We start from the raw sequence: 27,017 nt of genomic DNA on the forward strand, positions 1-27,017 counted from the left end.
AAATACCCTGCTAAGACAAACATGGTTATATTCACTTTCAATTGTTACTTTTTCGCTAAACTCCCCCCTGCAAGGCTAATTAAGGCTAATTCCAGATGTTTCCAAATCAAATATGATTTGATGGTAGTCTTTGGTTAATGATACTTTCTCAATTTTTAGGCTGCAGGTGGTGCGGGAATTTCCTGAGCAGCATCGTGTCCATCAAAACCCATTCCTGAACTATAATGTTGTCCTTCTCCGTTCTCAAGCTGTTTTGTCTTTTTCAACTGCTTCTCTTTCTTCTCAATTCTTTTCTTCTTGTACTCTCTTGTTTTCTGTTTCTCTTTCAAACGTAGAATTTTCTTGTCCATTTTCTTTGTAAACTTTAAAGAATTGGAACCTGGAGATAGTTGTGTCTTCATAAAAGGCTATGAGAAATTCACCAGTCTTTGTGAAAACCATATTCTAAGTTACAGTATAGTGATGATTTATTTATTTATTTTTTTTTTGTGACTTATGATATGCAATAGGTACTGGTAGTACAACACTGGACACATTGAATAATTAACAATTATTCCACGAGCGCGCGTTGGATATGAGATGATAGATAGCCAACGAGGTGCGTAGCGCCGAGCTGGCTATAATCACCTCATATCCAACAAGCGAGAGTGGACTAGTTGTTTTATTAAAAACGCCCCCCAAGATATTAGACAAATCTTACCAAATCTTAAATTTTTAAGAGCCAATGCCTATAAAAATCGAGCAAAACTGAAATTTCGCGGCCACAGCCAAAAATTTTTTTTCCGCTGATATTTTGTCCATAGATAGCTATTGGTAAGTAACTAAACATGAGGTAGTTTTTTTTCAGAAAGGCCTCTTTAATTTGGAGAAAACCGATAAAATCTGTTTTTGCTGTCGGCGACTTCAGGACAACCAAAATTTAAGACGAAATGGGTCCGTTCTCAAAACTCGCTTGCATTCAAAAGGGAAGAAAGAGAGATAAAGTATTTTCTGATGCGTCAGTTCAGAGAGGGTTTTGCTTCTAGATTGGTGGTAAATATTCCATTTAGCCGTAATCTGATCAGCGAACAATAATATTTTAGAACTGCTTTATTCTTAACCGTAAGTAATTTATAATTTAGCCGAAAGTCGCGATTAAAATTTTAGGCATACCCTGAGACTCAATTCTTTTGGTCTTTGAACATTGTACCATAAGGCACGTAAAAACTGGCTTGAGTAATTCAGTTTGCGCTTCACACGAACTCTCCGAAGTTGAACAAAATTTGGTTGAAATATGAGACATTTGAATATTTCACTTATTAAACTTGTTATTTCTGAAAGAGACCGATAATCTTTTTCTTAGCCGAAACCTAACGTATTTATCAAATACGCTGTTGCTGCGCAAACATTAAATTGAGGCAAGGTTTACTGGCTTTTTAATGAATATGACTGATGTTGCTACCCTCTAAATTAGTTACAACAGAGTTATAAATTGAGGAGATAAACCGATAAGGAGTGGAGTTGCGTAACAAAGAGCAAAATCCACCTGTCCGCTCCGGGTGACTGAAAAAAGGGATGGTTTTATCAAATGAGCAAAAAAATGCATTGTTTATAAATTTCTTAGACTTTTCGACCATCGTAGCTCTTTGCATCGTAACGATGAAATACTTTTAAAGAGATATACTTTGGCTGGTAATTAATTTAATTTTACAACAATCAGGTTTTGACATCTACGTCAGTAAATTAAATATAAACTTAGTGAACTGAAAACACGAAAACTGAAGCGGTTCAAGCCTCTAAAGAACTATGGAAAATACTTGTTCATTTTTATCGATTGCGGGAGGCCAATGTGGTCACGACAGAAGAGACAGGAATAGAGCAAAGGAATGTATTCCATTACTTAGCTGTCAGCGGGATGTAACCGGCCACAAGGCGATGTTTGCGTTTCAAGGCATAGATAGTGAAGTTGAGTTGATTCTGGCGAGAGCATCCATCTTCTTCTCTCCCCAAAATATTGATCAGATGACAGTATGTCCAGCGCATAGAGCATCGCTAGGTATTGGATGGATACGCCGAGTTCCGGGCAAGTGTAAAGTGCCTTCTATACTGTCTCATCATAGCGAGGATATCAGTAAAAGATCAAAAGCAGACAGAGGTTTAAGCAAAGCGGGCTCCCATGCAGTGTTACAAGAAAATGGAGTTTTTCTTGCTGTTGGTTCAGGTTTGTATTCTTTAAAGTTTAAGTATTAACATTGTTGTTTTTCTTGGCGAAAGTGTCAGTAAACTGAATGTTTTGTCTGAGTACTATTTTTGGGTAATTTGAGCTACAATATGGTAATTAATTATTCTGTTTTCAATAGAGCGTGATTACAATGCAACTACGTGGTTTTAACCTTACAATCTCAGAGAGGGCAAGAGTTTTTTCGCTTGTAGGTTTGTCTAGATCTGTTTCAATAAAGGCTGTTACCGGCCTTTGGGGTGCAGCGCGCTAGCTCGAAGGGCGTTGGGATCAAGAGACGAGGTAGGGGAGGGGCTTGGGGCGAGGAGCTTTCCCGCTGCAATATTTCTCGTACGCTATTATCTTCTTTCGAATTCTTTTGTGCTGCTTCCCAATTAATCAGACAAGACGTCAGAAACGGGCTATTTTTAATTGCGTATTCACAATTATAATAAAAATTGTCCTTTAATAATATTGATCTCTGGCGTATGCCCTAAATGCAGGAAAATGTTGAGCGAAATGAAAACTAAGACGATAACTCCACAAGTAGCTTTTGAGGATAGCCAAGTCACGTTTCAAATTGAGGAGCTGTCTTTGGTAAGAGAATATTATTTGACGTTATTACTTCAAGCTATTGTGACTGTGATGGAACTTTGTCCTAAGGCCACTATGCCCTGTTGAAGGAAAAGGCAGTCCGGGAAAGGGATAGCACGGTTACGTAAAAATAAGTAAAAATAAGTTGATTATTTCGCATTGATGACCGAAAATTAGTTTGAGAAATAGTGACGCCATCACCCGCTACCCCGCCCTTTTAAACACTAACGCAGCTCTAATTAAACAAAGCTTGTCTTCTAATGGGTCAAATTTATTGCTAATTTATTTACCATTCAGGTCCTTTCTTAATGTGGAGGCTGTATTTAGATAAACTGTTTAATTACATCAATTTATTACAGGATGAAACAAAAATGAGTATATCAGAAAGTCCAGTGGCAGAAAACACACCTTCGACTCTCTTACTCATCGACCCTCAGACTCCAGCAACAAGTGTCTTCTCTCAGATTCCAGCAACGAGTGCCAGTGTCTACTCCCCAACAGGAGATGATCCCCTCACATCAGAATGGAAACCACTTGAAAAGCTAAATTCCTTTCTAGAAAGCAGGGACATAAGTCCTGTGAGACATCCAATGAAAACTCAGTGGGAGGAGGCTAGCGAGCGAACCAAGCGTCGTCACACACGCAAAGCAAAATAAGCGGTTGATGCTGTGTTAGACGAAGTAGCACCAAATCAGAGCGATCAACTCTGGCAGTCACTGGTTACGTCCAAATCGTTTGGACAATATCCTTTCAGCGATGACGAGGAGCGCGAAGATGAAGTGCTGATGTAGGCGTTGGCGGAATGTTACAGGAATGTTAATAATTGGCAAACCAGGCGGCAAATTTTGTCTATAATGGCGGACAAGGTCTCATACAAAGCGCTTCAAAAATAGATTCCAAACCTGACGAGGTATCGGTTCAGTGAAGCAAGAAAGCATATCCTGGTCGAGGGCAGAGGTGTGGCACCATCGCTGCAGTCTTCCCAGACGAGGATGACAGTATCTCAAACTCAACTGGAGCACTTTCTCGACTTTATAACGAGCCCTCATGTAATCCAGGACCTTCCTTTCGGGGAGAAATCAATAAAATTGTCAACTAAAGCGATCATCACTGTACCAAATGTTATTCGTATGATAATACCAGAGTTTATAGTCAAGCAGTATTTCACTTATTCACAGGAATGTGGCTTCACTCCACTGAGTCGAAGAACACTCTTGAGAATCCTGACTGTTTGTTCCGCCTCTGTACGAAAGTCCCTTCAAGGTCTCGATTATATAAGTTCTGCAGGGGGTCAGGCCTTCGACGATCTCGCCCACGTGGTAAACAGACTGGGCGACGAATTTATGGGAATGACTTGGGCAAGGGAACAAAAGGAACGTCTGAAGTCTGCACAGCGTCATCTAAGGGTGGATTTTAAGGTAAAGTTGAAAAAACTTTATGATGTGCATGTATAGAGATCTCAACAAACAGGTTCAAGCTTGAATAAGCCACATTTGCCCTGATGTATGTATTTTACGCAAACACGATGTGATGACGTCATCCGTCACGTGACCATGTCTAAAAGGGCATTTTATCTCAGTGGGACGATAGGCACTGAGCAACTGAAAGCACTTCACATATTTGAAAAAGTAGTATTATGGAGCATTTAGAAATGGCCAGTTTGCCTTAGCGAAAAAGTTGGAGGCCAGGTTTGGGGATATATATTTTCTTCGTTGAAACGAAAGAAACTTAACCTAACGTGTTGGTAAATGTTTTTATGAAGATACGCTCTATGCGACCTTCAGGTTGTTATGATACTGGTCACTTGGTTAGAACGTTCAAGCTTTTTTCAAAGACGGCTATAAAATTGCATTTTTCCGAATCATATTTTATTTCATTTGTTGACCTAGGCAAATAAAAGGAGACTATTTATAACAAGCTGATATTGTCTGTGCAGGTGCACGTTTCGAAGCAATCCAGCATTCCAGACCATTGCAGAGCATATGCCCTGAGTGATCCAAAGGACAAGGATTATCAGATGACCTGTCCACATGATCATCTAGAAACCTGCGATCGTTGTGAGTTGTTCGCGTCAGTTCTGATTGATACACACGACGCTCTTGAAAAGATGTCAAATAGCAACGTGTCACGTGACGTCATAGAGGAGTTGGCCTTTATCGAAGGTCAAGCTAAGCAAAACATCTTGGCGTGGAAAGCACACCTACTCCAATGTGTTAATCAGGATGAAGCTCGACTAGAGGTGATTAATTCTCTCGATGAAAGTTCAGTACTTCTTGTACAGGACTGAGCCATGAAGTTTCTACCTTAACTAAGGGTCTAACATCGAGACCTCCAAGGAAATGGTGGACGCTATTCAGTCGTCAGGGGGTGTTCCTGGAGTGGACGTTACATATTGCAGCTCATTACAAAACCAAAAACCCTCTTTGAATGTGAAGATTGCAGGCGTGAGTTTGATTTCTAATATTGAATACAACGACGGAAGCCTGAGGGTTTGGAAGGCGTATGGAATAGGACCTGGTAAATGTATAGGACTTTCAGAGCTTAATTCTCCGCAGGTGGTACAGGTTCCAGATCTTGTGGAATGCGATGGTGAGAAAATGCCAAATGCACACTTCATTCAAGTGAAGTCCAGACCTCAGCCTCGCACAGCTGTTAATTCTCAGAGATGTTCAGATGCTGAGGAGGAGCCTGAGGGCGACACCTCGACTGTTCCTCTTTTTTCCTGTCCGGAGGAAGGATGTGTGAAAATGTATCAAAGATTTTCCTCCTTACAGCTCCATCTGGATCTTGCAAAACACGGACGTGCCTTAGAGAATGAGACATTACTTTACAGAGCAGCGCTCGCCTACGCAGACAGACTACAGGAGCAGTTCTGTGGTATACCACAGATACAGGCTAGAAAGTGTTTAACCCTCACAAGTCATCCGTGTTTACCGATGGGATGGGCCCTAATTAACAAATGGTAAACACCACAGCGTACACTATTGAGTTATGGATGCACGCGGGAGGTTGCTAAGCACGAAAGAAGCGTAGTAGTCGCTCGAGGCGATAGCCGAGAGCGACTCTAGCTTCTTGAGTGCTTAGCAAACCTCCCAAGTGCATCCATAACTCAATAGTGTACGGTGTGGTGTTTACCATTTGTTTTATAACATAACATTGATACATTGTAGCTAAAGAGTTCCCTTTTATTTAACAAATCTTACGTGACCAGAAAAAACAAGCGCGCGCGGAAAAATAGTCTTTGCATTTGCTCACGTCAGCAGCGTACACCCATGGGCAAATGGGGGACGCTAAATTGACCAATCAGAGCGCGCGCTTTACTTTGGCTATGTTATAAAGTCTAGTCATGTTCGACGAACAAGATTTACAGAAAAACAAAAAGAATACTTGACAAGTAAATTCCGTATTGGAGAGGCGACTGGCCAGAAAGCAGATGCAGCGTCTGTAGCCAAGTCCATGATGACTGCCAGGGACAGCAATGGAAACCGCATTTTTACAAGTTCTGAATTTCTGACGAGCCAGAAAGTTTCAAGTTTCTTTTCAAGGCTGGCCTCCAAGCGTATACTCAGTTAAGATGACGAAATGACGGAGAGTGACATTGAAGAAAACCAGAACAAAGAAGATGAGGTAGCCCTCAGCAAGCTGAGAAGGGAAATCCTTCAAGAAGTTGCCCTCCGTCATCCCATCTGCTATGACAGTTATAACATTTGCGAACTCATTGCAGATTCAAAGCTGTCAAAATTTGCAATTCAGATGCTTCAGAATATCTGCGAGCACTTTGACATCCCGACAGCCGACATCAAAGTGAAGAGAAAAGCTCCTTACATCGAGAGGTTGATCTCCTTTGGCAAAAAATGCACCTGTCAGGGAAAACTTTAAATCGCGTTTTGTTGAAACGAGGTCTGTGATGTGTTAGAACATTTCCCGGTCTGAAAGACTTGCCTGCGAAGGTCAACCATTAAACATCGGCATAATTATACTGAAGAGTACAGCGCTTTACCGAAAAAGTCTCATAGAAAAATCAACTCAAGAGTTTGTTTTCAATCGTTTGTTTTTAATTTTTTGAAAAGTTTTTAATTTTGTAAGACCCCCAGTTTTGTTTTCCGTTTTACTGAATTCAAGCAAAATGGTATTGCGAACATGTCTAGAGTCGCAGACTAGAACACTGTTTAAAACGAAAAAAAAACAAACAAAAAACAAAACAAAAAAAAGCAATTATTTACGGCTTGATGGACAGTTAAAATTTGAAGAAAAGTCTGCAAGAGAATTACAAAATGTTCACCTAAAGTGAAATCGAAAACAACGGAAACAGTCCCTTTCGCGTCGTTGTTTCTCTACACCCTCCCGGTGGGAATAATTTTGTTCTGTCACGCAACTCTACAGCAACGCTACAACATAATTAAAGACAAATCTGCCCTTGAATACTGTTTACCTGTAAATTATTTTAAATTTTATGAAAGCTTAAACTTTTAAAGTGTGCAAGATGTAAAAATTGGATCGAAAAAAAAGGATTCATCGAATCTAATATTTCCGATAAAATGCTCGGCTGCTGAAGTTCCCTGGTGAAGTTAGAAGGTTCGCTGCTTCGACTCGTGGAGCATAATTTTGGGAAGAAGAAACAAGGATAACCAGGAAGCGAATTACCCGAGAAAAATTTAAAGTCAATCAGAAAAGGGTTAGACAGTAAGGTTTGTTTTTAAACAAAAATCTGCTAAGTTCATGCGAGTTAAGTTTTCGGCAGTAGCGGCAAGCCGTCGCAAACACCAACAAACCGCTACTTTGGTCCCATATTTCAACCAAATTTTGTTCAACTTTCGAGAGTTCGTGTGAAGCGTAAACTGAATTACCCTAGCCAGTTTTTACATACGTTTTAGTACAATATTTAAAGAACTTATTGCTTGAGTCTCAGGGTAAACCAAGGCGTGGTACATGCCTCACATTTTAATCGCGACTTTCAGCTAAAATATAATATTCTTTCAGTTAAGAATAAAGCAGTTCTAAAATATCATTGTTCCCTGTTCAGATTACTGCTAAGTTGAATATTTTCCACCAAACTAGAAGTGAAACCCTCCATAAACAGACGCATTGGAAAATATTTTACCTCTCTTCCTTCCCTTTAGCACGCAAACGAAATTTCGAGAACGACCCATTTCGTCTTGAATTTTGGCTCTTCTGAAGTCGCCGACAGCAAAAATAGATTTTTTCGATTTTCTCCAAATTGAAGCGGCCTCTCTGAAAACAAACTACATCATGCTTAGTTACGTACCAATACCTATCCATGGGCAAAATATCAGCGAAATCAAAATTTCCACTCTGGCCGTTGGTTGCTGAATTTTTGCAGGCATTTACTCTTAACCTCCCTTTTAATTTTAACCCGACGCCCACGCTTACCATATTTGTAGATTATGGTATATTGGCTAATATACCATAATGGCTAAGCCAATAAAAAGTCTTGAATTGCATTATCCAATGATCCAGTTTTTAATGATGTGTGTTATTAAAAAACTAGATCATTGGATAATGCAATTCAAGACTTTTTATTGGCTTAGCCATTATGATATATCGGCCAATATACCATAATCTATAAATATGGCAAGCGTACGTGTCAGCTTAAAATTAAAAGGGGGCTAAAAATTTAATAAAATTTAATAACTTAATTTAACGTTTTTAATAAAACAATTATTCCACTCGCTGTTGTTGGATATGAGATGATTATAGCCAACTTGGCGCTACGCGCCTCGGTGGCTATCTATCATCTCATATGCGCGCGCTAGTGGAATAATTGTTAAATGTTCAGTGGATCTGACAAATTGGGAAGTGTAAAAAATGCTCATAATATTATATCTGCTCACCCGAGAAACATAAGAATGGCCGAAGTTATTTTTTGGCCAACAGCACATGCAACATGGAAGTCATTGCTTTCATTAGATCGATAGTGTCTGATCTTTGGAGCATTGCTTCCTCTAGTGTTGTTGAGTGCTTCATTTGCCTGGCTCGACCCAAGGGGAGCTAGCTTCTTGGCATTTGACGCATGAACCTAAATTGAAAAAGCAAATGGGTTTCATTCACTAAAATTTGGTATCTCATAAAGCTTGTGAAACTGAGAAAGAGGTTGATAGTCCCCGAACACTTATAGCTTTATCCCTTGCAGTAATTAATTGGTATACAATCGAAAGCACTAACACTATTTTCTAAGAGCTGTGTTCCTCTACTACATGTAAAATGGTGGGAATTGGGAATTTGTGAGGAGCGAGCTGTGCCTCAATCAAACTTTATTAACAGTATCACTTCTTTAAAAATTAAAAATACTCTTCCAGTGGGCCGTTTACGTAACAAAAGTTTTGAAAGAAACTACATTAATGCTAAAATATTTCTATATGTTAAAAAAGATCTATCCTATAATTCATTACACAAGAATCATTGAACCTTAAAGGTATTTTAAATAACTAAAGTAAATTTGATCTCAACTCCCTCAAGGCAATCCATGGTTCGACAGGGCAGACTTGAAAGAGTTGAGATTTATTTCGTCTTCATGCACATTTTCTAGGCCATTCCGCATGACTGCTCCCCTATAGATAAAAGCCCGCTTAGCAGATTCAGTACGGGGCCTTGGTAAAAAAGTATTGTTCGAGGCACCTCGCACATTGTAAGAATGAGCCCCGGAGGTTGCTTTAAACATGTTCTTTAAACTCTCAGGGTAAAAGTTATTTATAGATTTAAAAACAGTAATGGCGAGCTGTTTGGAGCGTCTTTGCTGAAGCGTATCCCATCTCAAGTCTTGGAGGATATCCGCAGATCTTGTATTATTATCACTAAATGTTATAATTCTCCCAGCGCTATTTTGCAATCTCTGGAGTCTGTAACACAGGCCTTTTCCTATACATCCCCAGACTTCAGAGCAATAATCAAAGTAAGGAGCGACCAAAAAATCATAAATTTTCAGTGGGGTTTGGCTAGGCACTAGGGAACGAATACGTTTTAAGGCCCCTATACCTGCAGATACCTTTTACGGATGGCATCTACATGGGATTGCCACCCCAATGCCTCGTCAACCTCTATTTATTCCCAGATATCTATAATTAGTCACCCGAGTCAGTTGTTGACTATTAACAGTAACGTTTAAATGCCTTAGTCGGTAGTGGCTTCCACTTATCATATATTTTGTCTTTTTGACATTTAATGTGAGTTTATTGGATTTCAGCCACTTTTGAACCTCATCCAAGTCTGCTTAACTTTTTTTTCAAGAGTTTCGGGGTCCTAAGCGGAAAGGGTAAGCGAGGTGTCATCAACATACACTAGTGCAGATGATGACAGCTCGCATTCTTGTAGGTCATTTATATAAATGAGAGACAACAAGGGTCCAAGTACAGAACCTTGTGGTACCCCACAACTAACAGGAAGATAGTCTGATAGAGTTCCATTTACATAAGTACTCTGAAAACGATTTGATAGGTATGATTTGAGCCCCTGAACTGCATGCGGGTCAAGACCATAAAGCTGCAGCTTTTTTAACAATATGCTGTGGTCAACCGTATCAAGGGCTTTCTTAAGATCCAGAAAGAGTACATTGTTAATTAGGCCATCATCAATATTTTAAGTACTAGTCGTTCGTAGCTTCAAGCAAGGCAGTTAAAGTAGAACGCATCGGTCTGAAACCTCCGTACATGTACACTGCACTTACTTCTATGATCTTTTCCAGGGACTGCCTCAAGCTTTTGTCCATCAGATCCTTGCCGTGGGGAAGGCCTCTGTGTTTGTAGGATGCAGGATTTTTTAAGTAGCCACACCAGTTGCCACAGGAAGAATGGTCACCATAAGCATGGGGCACAATAGAATTCAGACCATTTCGTACGCCTTCTTCATCCTCGAGCTCCTTATTCTGCTTTAGTGCGTAACCAAAGCATCGCTGGAAATACTGTATAGCCATATCTGTCAGGCTTTTGTTTTGGATCTTGATGTTGTATAGTGAGCTACCAAAGGATCTTTTAGCATGGACTACGTCTGACCATTTTTCAACCTCATGCTCAACATTTTTCCTCACTTTGCCTATGGTGGACGAATCATCATCCCGAACAAGAACAGATACAGCTGCATTTTTTTCTCCACAAATGTTCAGCAGAGTAAAACCACAAAAATAAAATTTTGTGCCATAAAATGTGAGGGCATTCAAACTACACTTAGTCATTATCTTAAAGTATTTTCTTTTCTGCATTTTCAACACACTCATATCAAAAATAAAGGTCGCGATTTTATGTTTGCTTTCTTGTCATATTTTGAATCGTTATTACCAAGGGTGTAAGGTAATGTAAGACTTTCCACTGTTTGTGGTTCAAGCGTCATTACTGTAACACTGATATCATAAGAACTGATTCCACAAGTCTCTATTTGCAGCAATAGAACTGTGAATTTAACATGTTAACAACTATATATAATAATTATAATTATAATTATGATAGTTATGACAATAATTATAATTATAGTAATTATGATAATAATTATAATTATTATAATTATTTCACAAAATCAGTAAAATAATAATAATAATAAATTTTTCCTTAAAAATATTTCACTAAAAGCAGTTCTCTAAAAAATAAGAAAAATTCAGTAAACTAAGCTACATAATAAAAAATTGACTACTTAAATTCTGAATTTAAGTAGTCAATTTTTAATTATGTAGCTTAGTTTACTGAATTTTTCTTATAATTATCATTATCATTTTTATTTATTTTTTTATTTTTATTACTACGTACCTGGTTAGTAATTACCTTTTGACTAGATCAACACAAACATCAGCTTCCATAGTTTTTGACAAGCTTTCCCAGTTGAGCCTGCAGTCGTGTATGCGAGGCTTTTTTGACTGTCTGCTGGCAGTTTCACATGTTGCACACCTTTACAAAAGACATTATTAGTAAAAGTTCCTGGGTAATACTTTCAAGAGGAGACAAATATGGGTGCTGTCATATGTTGAATAATTCTGTACTTTATGGTCAAATTGAAAAAAATAACATTGCTCTTGTTGTTTACAACAAGGTGCTAGTAGACAAAATATATTTTTATATATTACCTTTTCACCTTGAACCATATCAAATCACCCTGCCAGTTTTTAGGCCAACCATGGAAGCCAACACCTACTTGTGAACGTAAGGATATATTTTATTTATTTATTATTTATTTAGTTAACTTTGACTTTTGGCTGACACCAGAACTGTCAGTAAGCTAAAGAACAATCCAGAGAAAAAAACAGCAGCTTTCTATGAAAATGCATATCCAAATACACCCTTTTCAATTCTTTCAGATGTAGTATTTGCAGTGTACCTGTCAGGCTGTTGTGGGCTTTTCCCCTTTTTTTACCATCCCATGTCATACGACGCTCCTATCTCCACATTTTCCTTTTCACTATCATCTTTCCACAGGTTTCTTTCGCTTTCTAAACTTTTCTAATTTACAGCTTGATCGAGAGAGTGGCCTGAGTTTTCTCGACCAATCACAAGGCAAAGTTAAGCACGATCAGTTATTTTCGACGCTCAATTGAAAGTTGCTGCAATACGGGTGATTAATTTTAAGACCCATCTTGCCGTCGCTGGGAATGCAAATCATTCTCTGCCCGTCGATAACTGCCCTATTAAATCCAATGTAGACCCAGGAAAAGTGAGGGAGTTGCACAAGAAGAATGATTCTAAAACGTTTTGTTTTGCGCCAGTTTTCATGAGAAAGATTCACACCGTCGGTGTGAAATCAAGAGCACTCCATTTTCTCTTACTTTTTGGGTTTGGAATCAAGTAGTGTCTTCTATGCTCTCCTAAACTAGCCAAGAACACCAAACACCATAGAATATTAGTAGTTCAACGAGCGTTTATTTAACCTGAAATGTTTAATTTGGAGTTGGAGGGGGCGTAAAGGGTCAAAATAACGCTATAATATTATATTCATAATATTATATTCATTCTCCTACTCCAGCTCCTTATTTTTTACCGTTACTCACCCACTTGGGACAAATTTCTTTCTCTTTCCGGCCTTCCACTTCCAGTAAAATCAAAGATGGCGTCCATTTCTCGCTCTTAAAATACTCAGCACTCTCTCGCCCAAATTACGCCTGCCCTGCATGTTGAATACAGACTGTACTGAGACACTAGCGCAAAATAAAGTACTAAAGGAGTTTTTTCCCCGCGGGCGCTGATTAACTCTACATCCTGTAAGCCAAACGAGAGAAGCTTGAGTTGAGCAAAGGTTATCTGCGAATGTGTGGGGCGAATTGGCGCAAAAAAAAAATGGTAATAATAATAATGATAATAATAATGATAATAATAATGATAATGATAATAATAATAATAATAGTAATGATAATAGTAATAATAATAATAATAATAATAATAATATAATATAAATAAGAGCACGAGGAGTGTGAGGAAGCGATTGCCTTCCATTTCCTAGTCTTTTCTCTGCCATTTTCATTTTTCGTTTTTTAAACAAAAAGAGACGGTCCTTGCCTAGAAAACAGTGATCAAATTAGCAAGAGAAACACGTGGCTGACCTACAACCAGGTAAAATCTGCCATCAAGGTACTACACTTTGCAGAAGAACTGAATCTCAAGCTTTTCTTCTTCGGCGCAACAGACATGGCCGCCAATTTTGAATATCCAATCGGTTTAAGGACTTTCTTGAAATGTTAAATAATTTGGATTTGACCTTGAATTCTTAAAGAGGAATGATTATGCCCCCTCCAACTCGCTGTCTCATCATCATTGCAATAGGGTAGCATTCCATTTGATTTGTCTGTAATATTATAAATACTGTTTCTCACCCAGGTTCATGAGAGGGCGACGTTCGTTGGTGCAGGCCTGGTCGCTTTGGGTTGCGAAGCCTCACAACAGACCTACATTGGTATCTATGGACCAAACAGAGTAGAGGTGAGATGAATAAAAAAATAGCCTTGTATGAAATGTGAAACGTGAATCGTGAAATATATGTGACTTGTGAACTGCAATTTCTTGTTCCATGGGGACTATCTCCTAATAGCAAACTTTGAATTAAGGTTACTTCCTACCTTCAGAGGCCGAAAAAATATTTTCTTTTGTTTGGACTAGATTGAAGTTAATAATTTTAACTAACAGCAGTGTAAGGCTTCATTTGATTTATTTGTATATATTTCAACAATGCTGCTGAAGGACAACATGAACAGATATTTTAACTAAAGTTTACTGGAAAAAAAATTAAAAATCTCAAAAAGCGTCCCACTTATTAAGAAAAACGTATTTTCAAATAAAAGTTAATAAATCAGCCAATTTTCTCGTGCCGCGGGATCCGATACCCGATAAATTCAATAGAAGGACCCTAGGTCGTTTCACGCCTGACCGGCCCCTGACATTTTCTAAATGAAAAAATCGCCTAAATTATATTTTCATCGTAAACTGCATTTATTACGCTTTGTTTTGATGTATAGTTTGTTAGGGTTTTCTTCAAACTAGCGCGTGTGCGAATTTTTTTCCCGAAGGACACCTGCGAAGGTAGGAAGTAACCTTAAATATTGCAATAGCGCTTTATACTAATGACGTCACGAAATTTTAGACCCCCCGCGTGACTCAGACAAACAAACTCCACTTCTTTGAGAGCTACAAGGGAAATGGCGAGTAGTTCGCTTATTCCCTTACAGTTCTGACCGAAGAGGACGGCGTTCCTGGCTCCAAATTTGAAAGAGAACCGGAAGAATACACTGTAGACCAGCTAAAATGGTGGTTAAAATGTAGGGGCTTAAAATTAAGCGGTAAACGAGAAGATCATGTACAGACTGTGTGAGATGAGGGAATTATCACACCCTTGATCCGGCAATCGATCATGGAAAATGGTTTGCTGCCAAAAGTTTTTCAAGAAAATTCTGATGTAAACAATGTAAAAAGGGGGTTGACAGGCCTACACGACTCCCCAGCGCGTGTTTAGAATAGCCTATTCAAAGTTTGGCCCTCACGAGTATCTCTTTGAGCGATCGCCCTCTTTTGTAAGATATGAGCGGCGGATTTTTGTATATTTCGCTCAATACTGGTTGTGTTTCTATTAAATGCCAGTTCATGTAGTTTATGTAGTTAATGTTCATGCAGTTGTCATCGAATAATTTCTGTTTCTTTGACGCTGAGTTTTCTCTTTCTTTCGGTGCTTTCCTCTTAGGAGCATGTGCTCAACTGACTTGCGCTGGTCTTAGATTTGCCTTTAGGGGATCGGGAAATTCGGCTGTTGGACCTTTTTCGCCGGGCCAGTGAAGAGCACAAATATAAATTAAGTGTTTCTTGTTATGTTTTTCTCCGTAAAAAACTCACGCGAACAAGCCACTAGCCAACGCTTGCACTTTGCCATGTCTCGCGAAGGTTTTGGGAAAGGAATGAATACTTTCTTCCCTAATTCCTTTCACTCTTTGAGTGATTTTGGCCATTTATCTGCATATCTTGAGTCTGTCGTACACTCATTCCAACAACAGTGTTTGGTGCCAACCATGCCGCTTCCTTTTAGAACGCCAAGTCATTTTTTGACGAAATTTTCCATCGTTTTGTTTTAATTTTACAGCTCCCGCTAATATATTTCCTTAACCTGGTCGCAATGTTTGTCTGAGTCTGTGCGGGGGGTCTCATAGATTATCACGTAACAAACTCTATTTTTAGTAATAGTATAAAGCGCCATTAACCAAGGAAAGGGGTAGGTTGGGAAACGGACGTAACCAAGAGATTCTTCATATTCTCTTGCTCCCTACCCTGCTGGCAGAGGCGTTTATTTGTTAACTTCCCCTGCGGTCCACGTAAAAATAAAGTCCTCTGCACTCAGCCTGTTAAATCTTCTTCGAGCATGCGCCTGGGAGTTATCCAAGTTTGTGGATAATCTGATTTGCAAAACCGGTCAGAACCTGTTTTAAACACGTTTTTATGCGCACGCATCCTATTTAGCTATATAGCAAGACCGTGTACTACCGGGAACAAGTTTGTTTCTAAGCAACAGGCCGCGCATGCTCGAAGAAGATTTAACAGGCCGAGCGCAGAGGACTTTATCTTTACGTAGACCGTAGAGGAAGTTAACAAATAAACGCCTCTCCCAGCAGGGTACTTGCTCCCATGAGTGACCAAGACAAAATTTCTTCTTACAACATCAATACAATATCAAGTAGAAAGGTGATGAGACTGAAGTAAAATATCAATAAGGAGATAGCTAGCTGATCCAATACAAAATTCTGTAAACTAAAATCATAAGAACTGTTTTAAAGGAAACAAGGAGAATAACTAATGAGATGTTAGGAGATTGAGAGTTAAAAGAGACGCTATGTTCCGAAAAAGAAAAAAAACGGTCAAGCAATTCCTAAAATGGATCTACATTTAACAAGGAGAAACTCCTTTTGTCCAGACTGAAGACTGGCTTTTATTTAGGTTTTGTTAGTTTTTTTATCTTCTTTGTACGCATTGTGTGCCTATGCGTTGGTGACGTTTATGTCGTGTGATTTACGCGACCTCGAAGCTGTGAAATGTAAAAAATAAATGGTTTAGTAGTGGAAGAACAAACCTAATTTTTGTGGTTGAAGCTTTTTTATTTTTACTTAATACCTCCCATTCCCCTAGGACCGCATTACTGAGATGACCACTAACTGTAGACAGACGCTAATGCCTTTTCTTTTTCTTTCTTTTTTCGTTGTAGTGCGCTTGAACTGATCTGGGTTGCCAGATGTTCTCTCTGCGAGACCGGCAACATAGGAGGTGGGTAAGAGGGGAAAATTGATCACAGCAAGAAGAGAAATCTACGAACATTCCCTGGCTAATGCAACGCCTATCATGAGAATGGCGATATCAGGATTATTTGATTTACTGATCAATTATCTACTTGTGTAGCCTTGCGATGGACTGGACTCCCGTTCAGTGAGGGGTGGTAATACTCTTTGTCATTTTATTTCAATTATAGAAATCGGGGGCAGCTCTTGCTGTATAGGGCCACTTTGCCCTTACCAAGGCAGACTGTGGCGTATCTTCACAGCAAGGGCATCGTGTAGAGTAAATTCCGTCTTCCTTTTAGGTCATTTTTGATTCACTCTTCAGTGCTACGTTGTGAAAATTCTGAAGCGACATTTTCTAGGAGGAATGATTTAGTAAATAACAAAAAACTAAAAAAAAACGTAATACTTCATTTAGAAACTCATAAGTAAACTGCCACTTATGCTTTAAATTTCATTACATGTTTTTGTTTAATTTTTATATGAATTATACCTGTTAAATAATTTTCGTATAGTTTGCCCAATTTCTGACTAAGTATATATTTGAGTTCGTAATTCTTTTTTCCATTTTACTCTTCCGCCAACCTTTCTACTATTGTTTGTAACGAATACAAGGTATCTTTGCTTCTTGAATAGGTCCACTTGTGCGAGGAGCTGAAAACTTGGTGAAAATGGGCTCCTCTGTCACACAGGAAGAGGATGAAAAAGCAAAAGACACGCGTCTCAAACTTATCTCCATAACAGATCTAGAAGTAAGTGGTGTTTTTATCCAACTACACTCCGTAGAGTACAAATAACGCCCTAGACGAATACAAATATCACGCGGTAATTGTACTCCGAAGAACCGGTTAGACAGGTTTTCTCGCATCGCGCAAGCGAAGAATTGGATTGAAGTTACTAAAAATAAAATGGTGGACAATTTGAATCATATCTCTAACGATCAAGAGTCGGAATGGCTGCCAAATGTAGATCCAAGTTTATTAGATGAATCGAACGAAGAAAAACAGGTAGGTGACCGGGAAATTTTTCATTTATCGAAGGAAATAGAAACAGCAACACAACAACGCGCCAATTCCGTTCCGCTTCGCACACTTCTGTCACACACTCCCCGTAAAGTAAATATCCGCGAAATTCGTCCGCACTGAAATAAAAATTTAACGTGTTGGATGATGAATAACTTATTAGACGTTTTGTTGTGTGGTATCGCTGAGTATTTTTACTCAATGCGCAGGGTCATTCAAGCAAAGTAAATCAATCCTATAGCAGAAAAGAAATATATTTAAACCATTATCTAGCAGCAATCCTTGAGTAATGCCAACAGACAACTTAAGGCCATCCTTTTCTTTTTCTTCATTTAGTGTCATCCAACCCATCCAAATTTTTTGCATTTAAGAAAATGAAAAAAAAAGAAATAACGACATAGTTAACAATATTTCACCTGAAATAATTCTTATAAACTGAATATTGAGAATAGTAACAGCATAGAGAAAAACAAGAACAAGAGCAGGAACATTTTTTACAGTACATTTTCTGCCATGTTGATTTTGATTCATGTCTTGTTGTCTCCAGGCTCAACAGCAATTAGATTGTGGTGCTGGGCCTCCTATTTAGAGACTTCTTGTAAGTAACCCTTTTTTTCATTATGAAAGAACTTCATGTGATTTTACAATAAGAAAGTTCTTGTATTTTCAACTTCTCATGGGAGATGGGGATGGTGCAAAACCCCTTCCCTGATAGCTGCCACTGAAATATGTTTTTAATGCTTGGCTTATCTATTCGTTTAAAAGCTCAGACATTCTGAAGACCTTTCCCAGATGTGGGTATAGGAACATGCGTGGACACCTTCGTGCGAGAGGTCATAATGTGCAATGGGATCGTATTCGAGACAGCATGAGAAGGTTGTGTCTTGAAGAAATTTTAATGCAGGCATTACAGCTTACAGCGGTCAGACACAGAACGTACTCTGTCCAGGCCCCCCTTTCACTGGGGCATATCGATGGAAACCACAAGTAATAAGGTAGCTACTATTTGTTGCAAGTGATCACAAAGATAATAATGATATAATAAAGGTAATCACAAACCCTTACCTCTTTAGCAAATATATGAATGATCATGGTGTCAACACCCTTAGCTGTTAAACATTTTCCATGTAAGGAAAATTAGGTTGCTTTATCTAAGAAATGTAACTCATTCACTGAAGAGCAAAGCTGAACAGGCAGTTTGGCACAATTTTAGGACAATTATTTATTTTATATTTGCACGTACAATCGGTGCACCTTTTAAATTTTCACCTAAAAAAAAAATTGACTGTTATGTGTCCACCATCTCCAAAACATTTGTCATTCTGCTGTTGTGGTGATGACTGATATCAAGTAAGCTTGTATAATTTATTTTTAGGTGGGGGTTTGTAATACATGGTGGCATAGATGGATACTCGAGGCGCATTTTGCACTGCAGTTGTAATAAAAAAAGCAACAACTGTCCTTCAACTTTTTTAAAACTGCAGTTGAAGAAAATGGCCTGCCTCCAAGAGTACGAGCTGATCAAGGAGTGGAAAAAGGTTGATGTTGCTTGGTATCTATTAACACATCCGGACAGAGGGCCAGATCGTGGAAATCTTGTAGCTGGAAGAAGTTGTCAAAATCAGCGAATTGAGCATTAATGGAGAGATGTGTTCTCAGGGTGTCCGTTCATTTACTTCAACCTTTTTGACCATATGAAATCTGAGGGGCTTTTGGACATTTACAATTATTTCCACCTGTTTGTTTGAAGCAAAAATTAATGCCCATCTTCGCGAGTTTACAGAAGGGTGGAATAAACACCCTATATCCACAGAGGAAAACATGTCTCAAACTCAATTATGGATATGGGGTCTCCATAGATTGTCTCTCTCTGTAGAGCAAGCACAACTATCGGTATGTTGAAAGTACATGTTCTGCTTCTAATCAACAATGCAAGATGGCTCAGGACTAATTTCAAATATTCCTAGTTGGTCAAAGTCTTTTTTTCTGAAATAGTTCTTTTGTTCTGACATTACTTATGTGTTTTAAATTACTGTGTGAAAGCTCTATCTCAATAGCTTTGTTCTCTTCCTTTTAAAAAAAACTCTGCCGAAACATTTCATTCTTATGATAGAAACCCTACTACAAGAAAACACAGCTATGTATTGTGGTTATGACTTCAAAATTACAGTCCTGCTTAAGCAGACACCCTTAGGACCAATCATCGCACTTTGCTTAGAGAAGGTTAAAAAATAACAATGATAAAAATGAAGCAGTTAAGGTGTGGCAGTCTAGCCACACCCAAGGGAAGTTAATTTTCTCTGTGGATTTTGCGTTTATTTACTTCTCATTTACTTGTATACAATTTGACCATTTGAACAGAGGATTAACTGATTGACTGTTTCTGACCATTTACATGTACTTTCTCTTCCACAGGTGGACAATGTTCCCCATTATGGCATTGATTGGAATGGGTCCCTTCCTGATTGTCAGTGAGGTGGAAACAGTGTACTCTTAGAAGACACAATGTCCGTGGAAGTTCCTGATATAGAATTACCTAGTATAACAGAAACTTATCTACATGCATGCCTGGAACAGAATGACCCCCTGGCTGAGAGTCAATGTCTGGGACTTGATATCTACCTTAATCTTGTCTTACATTTTCAGGCATTAGGTAATGGATAGATGTAATAGGATACAGTGGTCAAGTGAGTAGAAACAAAGAGGATTCAAGGATTTCCAAAACAATTTATTGTAAATGCAAACCAACCGCAATACAGCAGTCAAATTACACATAGCCTGCGTGAAGATGTCTCCCATTTCCTTTGTTGTACGCGGAAAAGAGACTCTTTTCCCCATGCAACAAAACGACGAACGACGACGAACCGATGTGGTCGATGATGAGTCGGACTCGTAAAACGATAAGTGGAAAAGGCTAGCCGACGAATCTAACTGACATTACGACGAAACGAACTCACGAAGCGATGAGTCGACTTCTATAACGACGACTCGAACTCGGAAAACAACGACTCGACTAGAAGTAACGGAGTGCGGCAACGATGAAAAGCCATAACGAAACGACGAATCGAACATTTTGTCCAGGATCATCTACCTTTATAGGTTATCTCCGGTACCCAAGACCATATAAATGGGGCCTAATGTACTGATTGACTAACAGGCTGACTGACAAACTGGCTTACGGAATCACTGACGGACTGCCCGACTGACTGACAGGCTGACTGACCCACGGACAGACTGAGTGACCGACAGACTGAGTGACCGACAGACTGAGTGACCGACAGACTGAGTGACCGACAGACTGAGTGACCGACAGACTGACTGACCGACAGACTGACTGACCGACAGACTGAGTGACCGACAGACTGATAGCCTCACTGTCTTACTGAATGAGTGCGTGAGTGACTGACTGACTGACTGACACACTGACAGAGTAACCGTCGATCTGACTGACTGACGGATTGACGGTCCGACGTACTGACTACTGACTATCTGGCTGGCGGCTTGACTGACTTTAAGTGACTTACTGACTATACTGGTTCGACTTGGCGGCTGGCGTAGTAACTCTATGATTGTTTTCCTTAAAGACTGACTTCTCAACCTAATTGGTTGATAGGCCGTCAGCCTAACTGACTCATAGTTAAGAGGGTGTCCACGAGAAAACCGGGCAGAACCGGGCAAGGGCCAAAAACCTCAAACCACCGATTTGGCTCAAACTTGGCACAAATGCTAAGTATCATGAGTTAACAAATGTGTCAAAGTAATAGTTCAAAATATTTAATTCCCTGAGAGATATAGGGTCCCCCTGGGAAAACCCCCATTTCCTGCATTTTTGCATAATTAATTAGCTAACTTTGCATTGCTGCTGTGACAAGTTAAAATCCATCTGTAAATTCAAACAACTGGGTTGTAGTTTATATCTATCAGAATTATTTTTTTAACTTTTTCATGTCATTTCTTCCCTTACCTCTTACTTAAGTAAAGACAACCTTTTCTGGTTTTAATAAAGTCCAAAAGTAAGGGTATTTTAAGGTCCAATATCTGCCATGAGCAACCACTTCTAATCATTATTCCTATATGGGCAGTAAAAGTCATCCCTGGACTTCCAAAATCAGTTATAAAATTTTTGGGCAATTAATTTCATAGCCTGTGCTGACGTGAAAGTTACATCTACCTCCCACTTTTTAGTCTATATCATCAAAATTTCGTACACCACATCTCTGTTTTATTAACTTAAAATAACTTGAAAATTACAAGAAATTTCCCAGAGAATATCGTTTAAACATGAACGAGGAGAGAATATTTGAATAGCGCAAGTTGAGTCATTTTTGAGAAATTTTTTCGCCGCCATATTTGGATTATTCTCAAGGAAACGCAATAGTTGATGATGAAGATCAAGGGCGCATGTAGTCGAACTTTCTGACAAAAGAAATCAGAAACTTGATAGTACATACATGTCTCTGTGGTGCCTCAGTTCCAACTTTTGGCTTTATATCATTTGTTAGATAAGTAGCCATTATGTCAAAAATGCACTCTATTCAATTTACTTCGTTGCCTTGTTGAAACATTAAACGCAGACAGAACTCTCAGAAAGATCCGCCGAAATGATTGGTCTTTTACGCCGTGACACATATTGACTTGATGATATATGTTGGTGGAAAAAAGATAATTTGATGCCCTAAAAGCTGATGTTACTCAAAAGGACAATCCGCCATCTTTGATAAGATCGCTCCTGCAATTCTGTTCCGCGGTCAACTTTGACATTCATTCAGCATGTTATGTTTCTAGTCTACAAAGTTTACAATGTAACAAAGAGTTACGGCTATTAAAATATTTGACTTGTTATTTGTTAACCTTGAGATAGTTGCTAGTTCACCGAAAAACAAATAAGCCCAAGATATATTAGTCTCCTCTCATCACAAGGAAAAAGAAAATGGTTGAAAACCTGACACGCATATAGAAATCAGTTACATATATTATCCGAGGTTTACCGCATACATTTGATATGTAATATCTCGCAGCTGTCTATTGTAAAACCACAAATCAGAGTCAATGTGCCAGTTCTTCGATAAACGTGGTTACCCTGTTTCCGTCGTTCAAGCGGGTTACCACCGCGCTCAACTTATTGATCGACATTCAGCACTACAAACGTCGCATAAGGAAGATTCCGACCGCATTCTATTCACTCTCACGTTTCACCCTCACAACCACTCAGTTAAATCCATCATTCTTAAAAACTTTAATTTACTTCAAAACGATCCAGAGACAAGCACTATCTCTTCGCAGCCTCCGCTCATTTCATTCAAACGCGACAAAAACATAGGCAATTTTTTGGTCAGAAGTTCTTTTCAGACTAATGACCAACCAGGCACTTTTAAATGCGCTCGTCACGATGCAAAACGTGTCCTTTCATTCACAACACTGATAAAATATCGGGACCTAAACGATCCATTAAGATCACCGATCACTTCACGTGCACCTCCGCCAATGTAATCTATTGCATAACTTGCACTTATTGCAAAAAGATATACATCGGCGAAACAGGCAGAAGACTAGGTGACCGATTCCGAGAACACCTTCGAGACGTGGAAAGGAATGACAAGGACACATCGAAACCAGTCGCTAGACATTTTAATTTACCTAATCCGTTCTAAGCAACATATGGCAATCTGCGGTCTTTCCTTGCACTTAGGTAGCACGGAAAGCCGTAAAAATCTTGAACAAAAGCTCATCTTTCAAACCGGCAGTCTAAATCCCACAGGGATCAACGAACGCTTTTCATTCCACTAATTTATTCATGTTTTTCTCGTTGCCATGTCCCCACCAATAACGTAGCTCCATTTTCTGTCTTTAAAAGCACACACAACCCACAATTCCTCTATTTGCTCCGACGAAGGGCTAACGCTCGAAACGTCAGCTTTCGTAATCGTTACGGTGGCCAATTCAGTTTACCATTTCAACTTTGTTGATATATCCAGATTATTATGTCTATTGTAATATCTGGCTCTTCGTCGAGATGTACCTTAGAAATTGGTCAGTTGCAAAAGTGCAGATTATTGCCGAAAGGTGGGGCGAGGAAAGGGGGGTCAACAATCAATTTCGCAGTAAGTATCAGACAGAAGTGTAATAGCCGCTCCTAAAGGTTACAAATAATAACTGACAATCCCCTTATGTTAACATCAAAACCCGGAAGAAAACCTCCTTCGTACGCAGACGCTTCTACTTTTCTTAGTGACTCAAGTAGACTAGAGACTATGCTTCCCCGAGCTCCTTAAAGTCCGAAAATGTTAAAATGCCCCGTTGGCAAAGCAATTGATTAGAGAAGCTGTGTACCAAGGACGTCGGCATGCATTTCAAAATTGTCAGAGAATCAGACTCAGCTACATTGTGAGAAGGTGAGTACATGAGAGAAGGATTTTGTGACACCAACTCTCGTGTATTTGCAAACATTCCAGGCATGAAGTAATAGGAAAGGCAACTAGAATCCTCTCTTTCACATTTCGCGGATCCTCGTGTTTTCGCAAACGTCTCTGAGGTCGTCAAGGGGAATACATAGCAAGTTACTACAAGAAAGATTATGGCAAGAAAACGACTGAAGATAGATGATCGCTTTTTGCCACCGTTTTTTCAGGTATGGATTTAGCCAATTTTTATACCAGGAAAATGTAAGTTTTTGTTTGCGTTCATTCACGCAACATGCCTTGCATATTTCTAACTACTTCAACTTTAGATGGTAATATCTAGACAACCAATGAGAATATCGAAAAACCCTGATACACTTTTGCTGATTGATGCCTTGTGACTACGTGTACATTTTGCTTGTGCTGCGGCATCCGATACCCGATAAATTAAATAGAAGAACCCTCGATCGATTTACGTCTTACCGACTCCTGACATTTCCTAAAAGGAAAACTCACTTAAATTATATTTTTATCGTAGTTTGCATTTATTAAAGCTTTCTTCTGATGTATAGTTTGCGAGGATTAGATGAAAGCAGCGCGCGTACGAATTTTTTCCCGTAAGGACACCCGCAAAAGTGGGAAGTAACTTTAAGTCTTGGATAGGATAGTTGACCACAGGGCGCCGGTCAAACTGATCCATTATCATTTTTAACTGAATTGGATAACTTTGACATTGATGCATCCTTGTCCTTTACTAGAAATAAACATTGCTGATTTCCAAACACATACAATGTTGGAAGGTTACTAAGGCATCACTAGATCTCGTGGTAAACTAGTTCCCCTAGTTCCTCCGTCTACGTGATCAACGCTGCGCCATCCTTTACCAAAATGGCAATATTATCCAGCGGTCGAGCGCGTATGTCATATAATCAGTTGCAATGTGACCGGGGCAAAGAGCCTGCCAGAATATATTTTGCACTTCGAGGCCAGATATGATATGACAGTACACCACAAGAGACTACATATCAAATGTATGTAGTAAATCTCGGATAAAATATGTAAGTGATTTCTATATGCGTGTCAGGCATGTTTTTAACCATTTTCTTTTTCCCTGTGCTGAGAGGAGACCAATAGATCTCGGGCTTATTTGTTTTTCGGTGAACCAGCAACTATCTCAAGCTTAACAAATAACAAGACAAATATTTTGGTGGCCGTAAATCTTTGTTACATTGTAAACTTTGTAGACTAGAAACATAACATGCCAAATAAATGTCAAAGTTGACCGCTGAACAAAATTTTAGGAGTAATCTGATCAAAGATGGCAGATTGTCCTTTTGAGTAACATCAGCTTTTAGGGCATCAAATTATCTTTTTGCCACCAACACATATCATGTAAGTCAATAAATGTCACGCCGTAAAAGACCAATCATTTTGGTGGATCTTTCTGAGAGCTCTGTCTGCGTTTATTATTCCAACAAGGCAACGAAGCAAATCGAATCCTGTACGTTGTTGACATAATGGCTACTTATGATATAAAGCCAAAAATTGCCACTGAGGTACCACAGAGAAATGTATGTACTATCAAGTTTCTTCCAAGATTTCTTTTGTCAGAAAGTTCGACAACATGCGCCCTTGATGTTCATCATCAACTGCCGCGTTTCCTCGAGAATAATCCAAATATGGCTGCGAAAAAAATTCTCAAAAATGGCTCTACTCGCGCTCTTCAAATATTCTCTCCTCGTTCATGCTTAAACGATACTCTCTGGGAAATTTCTTGTAAATTTCAAGTTATTTTAAGTTAATAAAACAGAGATGTGGTGTACGGAATTTTGATGATATAGACTAAAAAGCGGGTGGTTGATGTAAATTTTACGTCAGCACGGGCTATGAAACTAATTTCCCAAAAATTTTATTACTGATTTTAGAAGTCCAGTGATGGCTTTCACTGCCCATATCGAAATAATGATCAGAAGTGGTTACTCATCGGAGATATTGGGCCTTAAAACACCCTTATTTTTAGACTTTGTCAAACCCAGAAAAACTTGTCTTTACTTAACCGGAGGTAAGGGAAGAAATGAAATGAAAAATATAAAATTATTCAATTTTCTAGAGGTCTGATGGATATAAAATACAACCCAGTTGTTTGAATTTACAGATGGATTTTCACTTTGTCACAGCAGCATTCCAAAATTAGCTGATTAATTATGCAAAAAATGCAGGAAATGGGGGATTCACCAGGGGGACCCTATATCTCCCAGAGAATTGAATATTTTGATGTTATATTTTCACACATTTGCTAACTCATGATACTTAGCATTTGTGCCAAGTTTGAGCCAAATCGGTGATTTGAGGTTTTTCGTCCCCCGCTCGGTTTCCTCGTGGACACGCTCTTAAGGTGACTGACTTATGGTCAAGCAGACCAACTGATCGACTAACCACCCGACTCATCCATGGTTTTATACCTAATACTATACATGAAGACATTACGTGCGTCTGATCGGCTGAAAACGAGTGCATTTTTCATGTAACACGAGTACAAACTACAAACAGCGCGCATGAACTATCACAATTTCGTCTCTCTTGACTTCTGTGGTGCTTTTTTCATGTAAACCAAACCTCAGCTGCAAAGAAGACAACAGTAAACGTGGAATCAGTGCTGTTTATTCACCGTAAAATTGTTCAGACAACAGTAAAAACGGATCATAAAATACCTATCTCTGAATTTATTTTATATAAATTGATAGGGTTTTTTTGCTCGAACAGCATCTTTGTTTGAAACTTTGAAAGTTCATGCTCTTTGCTTTACAAAATCATAAAACTCAGTCGCTCAGAGTGTTCTTTCTCAACCCATCCATCCAAAAAATTACTCTCGCATGTGTAACATGCTTATGTCTACTGTTTGCTATTTCAGTTTATAACATAACCAAAGTAAAGCGCGCGCTCTGATTGGTGAATTTAGCGTCCCCCATTTGCCCATGGGTGTACGCTGCTGACGTGAGCAGATGCAAAGACTATTTTTCCGCGCGCGCTTGTTTTTTCTGGTCACGTAAGATTTGTTAAATAAAAGGGAA

General features: G+C 39.0%; 2 pseudogenes; one reads left to right on the forward strand and one right to left on the reverse strand.

Annotated features, from left to right (window-relative positions):
• The first annotated feature begins 1,785 nt into the window (after positions 1 to 1,785).
• LOC148739243 (uncharacterized) lies at positions 1,786 to 7,208 on the forward strand (annotated as a pseudogene).
• On the reverse strand, positions 6,936 to 11,025 carry LOC148739244 (uncharacterized; annotated as a pseudogene).
• Between the last annotated feature and the right edge of the window lie 15,992 nt (positions 11,026 to 27,017).

Source organism: Stylophora pistillata, chromosome 2, assembly GCF_964205215.1.
Source record: "Stylophora pistillata chromosome 2, jaStyPist1.2, whole genome shotgun sequence".
Classification (NCBI taxonomy): domain Eukaryota; kingdom Metazoa; phylum Cnidaria; class Anthozoa; order Scleractinia; family Pocilloporidae; genus Stylophora; species Stylophora pistillata.